The sequence below is a fragment of the Nannospalax galili genome, unplaced genomic scaffold (genome assembly GCF_000622305.1).
Source record: "Nannospalax galili isolate Female #2095 unplaced genomic scaffold, S.galili_v1.0 scaffold238, whole genome shotgun sequence".
In the NCBI taxonomy this organism is placed as follows: domain Eukaryota; kingdom Metazoa; phylum Chordata; class Mammalia; order Rodentia; family Spalacidae; genus Nannospalax; species Nannospalax galili.
Window position 1 is genome coordinate 3,528,348 of NW_008341888.1, and position 6,432 is coordinate 3,534,779.

Consider the following 6,432-nt stretch of genomic DNA (forward strand, 5'->3'; position numbering starts at 1 on the left):
TCTAGTTTTATCTGTTGTCATTCACCTTCATGTACTTAATGGAATACCTTCTTTATATTTTCTATTTGGAATAACATTTCTTAATAAGTGGCTTTTGTGTATTTTCCTGGGATAAGCACTTACATACATCATATCTCAAATAATCTTCATAACGGTTTGATGTGGTAGGTATCATATGATTACCTATCCCTTCCCCAATCTTTATAGATTAAGAAACTGTTGCTGAAAGAGGTGAAATAACTCAGCGTAGCAGATAGAAAAACTTAGCAATGGCCTTGGGATTTGACTCCAATTTACTCTCACTCTGGAGTCTATATACTTAAATACATAGTTATTATATTTACCACCATCTCCAAGCCTAAATTAAATGAGAATCTGTGCTTGAGAGAGGACACAGTTTTCTTTTCATAATCCTATAATCAGTAGCCCAGGAGGTCAGGTTTAACCCCCTGCTTGAAAAGTGTGATTGTGAGAAACAGACTGACATTTGCTTTTCCTTCCTTTTCTATTGTAACAATTTGTGTGTTCAGATCTTAAAAAGCAAGTGCTTGAGCAGGCTGCTAATTTCCTTCCATATACTTTGCCTCCAATTAGAACATACTGTCATCAAGTAAATGGTAGTAATTTCTTTATCATCATGTGGTCTCAACATCTAGACATAATTTAGTTTGAAAAGAAAGGAGTGTAGTTTTTCCCCTCAAATATGCTTTTTAATACAATAGAACTATTAGGCTATCTGTAGTATGCAACTTAAGGAGGCATTCACTCTAAGAAATTTAAAAAAATTTTCTTTACCTCAATTTCATCATCTCTAAAATGGGATAATAATACTACCTATATCAGAGAGCTGTTGTCAGAATTACATTTCTAAATATGTGCAAAGTGGCAGGCATGGAATAAGAACTAATATTTCTTATTATAAGGTACATATTTGTATTGTAAATATATGGTGAATTTTGATGCTATATTTGAAGAAGCACAAACATGTACTTGAACAAAAACCCCATAAGTTCATATGACTTTCTCATTTGTGAGAGCAGCTAGAGTCTTCCAGTGTAGCTCCAAAATAAAGTAAAACCTCCTCCTCAAGTCTTCCAGTTTTAGACAGATAGCCACAGAACAATTCTAGAACCTTTCCAGACTCTGCATCTGTGGACAGGGTTGCAGACGGCCTTCCTGGCATGATTCTAGCAGCAAACACTGATGTTATGAACCACCAATGTGGTAGCATTGTCTTTTGCAGTCCCATGACGCAGTGCTCATCTCTTTGGTGAATAACAGAAAAGAAAGTGTTCCTTTTACATTACCATAAAGCCAAGGTTATAACAAAAACAAATTGCAGTGGTTCCTTATCTTTACCCTGCTGTATTTTTGATTGTTTGTTTTGTACTGGTGATTGAACACTGGGTTTCATGCATACAAAGCAAGCACTGTACCATTGAGCTGTATCTCCAACCTTAAAACATGGTTAAATTGTCAGGCATGGTGGTGCATGCCTTTAATCCCAGCACAAGGGAGGCAGAGGAAGGTGGATCTCTGTGTGATGGAGGCCAGTCTGGTCTACATAGCAAGTTCCAGGCCAGATGGGGCTATGGGGAGACCCTTTCTCAAAAAGGCCAAGAAAAGATGGTTAAATTGTTCATATATTTTATGAAACCACACCTCAAGGCATCTTTTAAATTGAAGTTCTGAGACTTAGCAATTAAATAATTGCCATTAAAATTCAGGATTTTCTGGCAGTAAGACTGAGTGGGGTAAAATGGAGCTCCTTTTCTTGCCCATTGTGATCAAGGGAATGCACATCTTGTAAGTAGCTTATTTAGAGACCATTGAAAGCACATCATTGTTCTTGAGTGGGGTATTGATATACCTTCTCTAGGCACTGTTGAGCTTTATCACATTTATGACAAATATAAAAGCAAATACTTGAGCATCATGATTAACTTCCACATTAAAAATTTTTATATTGAATGTTCTATGAAACCACAATCCCAAACAGTCATAAAATTAAGCTAGATATTTTTATCTGAACCTGCAAAGAGCCACATCCTCTGTTTAATAGCAGCAGCAATAGAACTAAAGAAACAAATTTATACCCCCTTTATACAGAGCGAAATAAAATGTTGTATGTCTCTTGACTGTCTGCCAGAGCCATAAATGTTGAAGGCACTTGAAGTATATAACAAAGCTTCAGAAGCAGCAGTCAGCATCAAATTGTCTTTTACCACATGCTTCCTTACTTTAAGGCAGAGCAAAACAATCAGCTACCATTTGCCATTAAGTACAAAGCTGCAATCATGCACGTTGTTCTATGTAGAATGTGCTGTAATAATCATTGCCCTGTAATTCTGAGTCCATTAAGACAGATACAAATTTGGAAGGATATGGCAGGTAACATTCTCACTGTAGGCATGAGGGTTGTAGTGTGGCTTCTGCATTTAAGGCTGAAGACAGAGTTAGACCTCTGCAATTCTTCATAGTGCCTCATTATGGGAAGAATAAAGGCATAAGACCTCACAATAAAACTGATTACTGACCACATAAACCAACCAGATAAAATAATTATTAAACATATATATTCCATCTTGTGCTAGACTTGGTATGATGGAAATACAGAGAAAATATGATCCTTGTCACAAAATATTTACATTATGCTCACTTTGGTAGCACACATACTAAGACAGAAACAATATGGAGAAGATTAGCAAAACATTTGCACAATAATAAATGTCTGAGGTGATGCATATGCTAATTATGCTGATCAGATCAGTGCAAGTTGTATACATGTACTGAAATGTCACACTGTACCCCATATATGTACAAATACTATGTATTTGTTGCAAATAAAAGTATGAAAAAGTTTAAGCACCATGGGGCAGTGCAGGTAGGTAGGGGGTCCAAATATGATTAAGATGTATTGTATGAAATACACAAAAATTCAATAAAATATTATGTTGCAGGGGCTGGAGAGATTGTTCAGTGGTTAGGAGCACTGACTGCTCTTGCAGAGGACCTGGGTTCGATTTCCAGCACCCACATGGCAGCTACGAACTATCCTTAACTCCAATTCCAGGGGAATTTGAAGCCCTCTTCTGACCTCTGTGGCATTGCACGACACAGGTGCACTCATGCAGGCAATACACTTGCACATTAAAAAATAATAATAATAAATAAAATATTAAAAAATAAATATATGTAGCAAAAAAACCCTGAATTCTTGGATATGTAAGTTACATTCATTAACTAAGGGCAATCAACATGAAGAAAGCCAAAGAACAGAAACATGAATGGGTTCTTTGAAAAATCTTTTAAAGAAAAGGTTTATCTATTTATATATTTTTATGTGTATGTGTCTGTTCCTGGCCGAGTTTATGTGTGCTATATGTGTGCAGATGCCTGTAGAGGCCAGAGAGTTTTATTCCCCTGGAACTAGAATTATGGACAGTTATAAACTGCCTGATGTGGATGTTGGGAACTGAACCTGGGTCCTCTGCAAAAGCAGTAAGCACTTTAAACCACAAAACCATATCTCCAACTCATGGGTTCTTGAACTGGCCTTGGATAGGGTCTTTGAGCTGGCAAAAAATTTCCAAGCATGGAAAATAGGCTAGGTATATTTGAGAAGAATGGATTAACATAATTGACAGAAAGCAAAAGGACCTCAAATTCGTTATATCACTCAGGCTGGCCTAGAACTTTTGATCCTCCTGCCTCAGCTTCCAAGTGCCAAGGATTATAGGTATGCCCCACCATTCCCAGGTGAGACTGTGGATGTTTAAAAGTCAGAACAGCAGCATATATTTAGCCCTACCTAAATAGAAACTTGGGGCCAGCAGACTCTGCTTTAATAAGATGTCCAAATGATTCTGAACCATGCTTATGTTTGAAAGCCACTAATGTAGAAGTGTGCAGAATTACTTATATAGGGAAATAAGGTTGTAAGATAGGATTTGGGTTTTGAAAGCCAGGCAGGCAGAAGATATTTTCTCTGATGTAGTAGCAAATGGTTGCTGGGAGTTGAGGAGACAGCAAGTGAAAATGATTATTATCACAATAACTGACCAACAAAGAGAAAGTCTGAGGGAGGCTGTAGGAATAATTCGGAGTTAAGTGATAAGGACTTACCCTTAGTTAAGAACTGAAATGGAGAGAACTTGTATGCTGGGCATTTTGCTAAACCCTTTACACATGCTAAATTATTTAAACTTCATAAAAATCATCAGCTTAGTACTGTTGTTATCTTCACAGATACTACTTCACTGTTATTATTTCACAGATGAGGAGCCTGGGTAAGCAGAGTCTGGGTGTGAAGGGAAAGAATGACTAGGCTACACGGTAAGTTTGTGGGCTTAAGCCTGGGAAATTTTCTGATCTCTTCCTTGACCTAAACTGTTTACCACATCCCAAGTATACACATAGCCCTTCCTTGCCCCTTCCCATTCATTTCTGAGGTCTAAAGAAATACAGATGGTATCATTAGTAACCAGGGAATTTAAAATGAATTATTTTTACCTTAGAAAGCTTTTTAAAATGTGAGGAATACAGCCAGAGCACTTTGTAATTCAGTTCACTGTTGTTTGATTCAAATTTTTAATGTACTGTGTAATTATCTCAATTATGGGTACATAATAGATGGGTATATCTCAATATAGAAATGATTCAGAGTTCATATATTTTTAAATACTAACAAACACACCAGGATTTCATAATGTAAAAATAGTAAAGTATGTAGGGATCCAGAACCCCTCCCCCCAAGATCAGGGATTAGCTAGAAAGATTCACAGAGCTCAAAACATAATATTTACGACTGACATTTTTAACAGCAAAATGAGACAAAGAAAAAGTAATAGAGGGGCAAAGTGCATGGGGAGAAATCTGGAAGAAATGAGGCACAAAATTCTAAGACTTTCCAAGTGAAGTTATATAGGATATGCTCCAGTAATGGACTGTGACCACACATCTGAGGTGTCTACCAAAAAAAGCTTGTAACACAGTGCCAAAGATTTCTCTGGGGTACTGGTCATGTAGATACTTACTGACTGGCATGTACCAAGGCTCCAGTCTTCCAGAAAGGAGGCAAGGAGTGATGAAAACCCTCCTAAAGTCTAAACTTCTTCCAGAAGGGAGGCAAGTTTCTAGCCCATTGTATGTATAGTTTAGGCACAATAAGCCACCCTAATTAAGCAAGGAGTGATGTCTAAACTACCAAAATCAAGCCAAGGTACAACTTGCAAGCAGACCACTGCGGGGCTCAGCAGGAAGCTCTCGTAGTAGTTGTGCTGGGTCCAGTCATGGGGATCCTTGAGCTCTGGCCACGCAAGCAGTTATGGTGAACACCCCAAGAGAAGGAAATTTTTAGAGGACTACAGGTGCCCAAGTTTTTCACCGATGATCTTTTCCAGTACGCAGGGGAGAAGCACAGGCTGCCTTATAGGTGGTTTGTGATGGGGCCGCCACATTCTGAAACTGAGATTCACTTTGACCCTCTGGGAACCAGCGCCTGGAATGCCTTAGTTCAGGGCCACAAGCGCTGGTGCCTCTTCCCAACTAGCACTCCCTGAAAACTCAGCAAGGTGACCCGAGAAAGAGGGAACCAGCAGGATGAAGCAATTACCTGGTTTAATGTTGTTTATCCCCAGACACAGCTTCCTACCTGGCCACCTGAATTCAAACCCCTGGAAATCTTACAAAAACTAGGAGAGACTGTACCAGAAGGCTGGTGGCATGTCATCTTCAATCTCTACACCACCATTGCCATCACCCAGAACTTTGCCAGCAGTACCAACTTCCCTGTTGTGTGGCACAAGACGGTGAAAGGGAGACCAAAGTTATCATGGAAGTGGTACAGGGTCTTGAAGCAGGAGCACCCAGAGCTTGCAGCCCTGGCTGATGTGGTTGACCTCCAGGAGTCCACAAGCATCGCCTCTGATAAGCTCCAGCGACTCCACAAGCTCCTCCAGCTCCAGTTCATCCGACTCAGACTCAGAGTGTTGAGGCTGGGTCTGAAGGTGATGGGACAGCACACCGTAGGAAGAAGAGGAGGGCACCTGCAGCATGGTGGGAAACCTTGACATCACCTCTCAGGATGATTGCATGAGCAAAGAGCGCAGCTCTGCCACGTGACCTCTGGTGGCAGCTGTGTGCAACGATGCGATTAAGCAATGGGCAGTGCCTGGGTCTGGGGAGGGCGGCCCAGCGTATCCTGCAGAAAGGACCGGCTGACACCAGAGAACAAGGACACTCTGAGAATGGGAACTGGTACATTTGCTGCAGTGTTTTTTTTTTTTTCCTCTAGGGTCATTTCTTTCATCTTAAGGGCAAGGGTATGTGGATGGTGCCAATGGAGCCTTTTACCTATTTAATAAAAATCAATCCATTTTATAAAATCAGTCAGTCCATCAATCAATCAATGATAACTCCATGACACCATGC

At 39.8% G+C, this 6,432-nt stretch overlaps 1 pseudogene; it reads left to right on the top strand.

The window, feature by feature from the left end:
• Positions 1-2,870: 2,870 nt before the first annotated feature.
• Positions 2,871-6,123, top strand: LOC103737859 (annotated as a pseudogene).
• Positions 6,124-6,432: the final 309 nt, after the last annotated feature.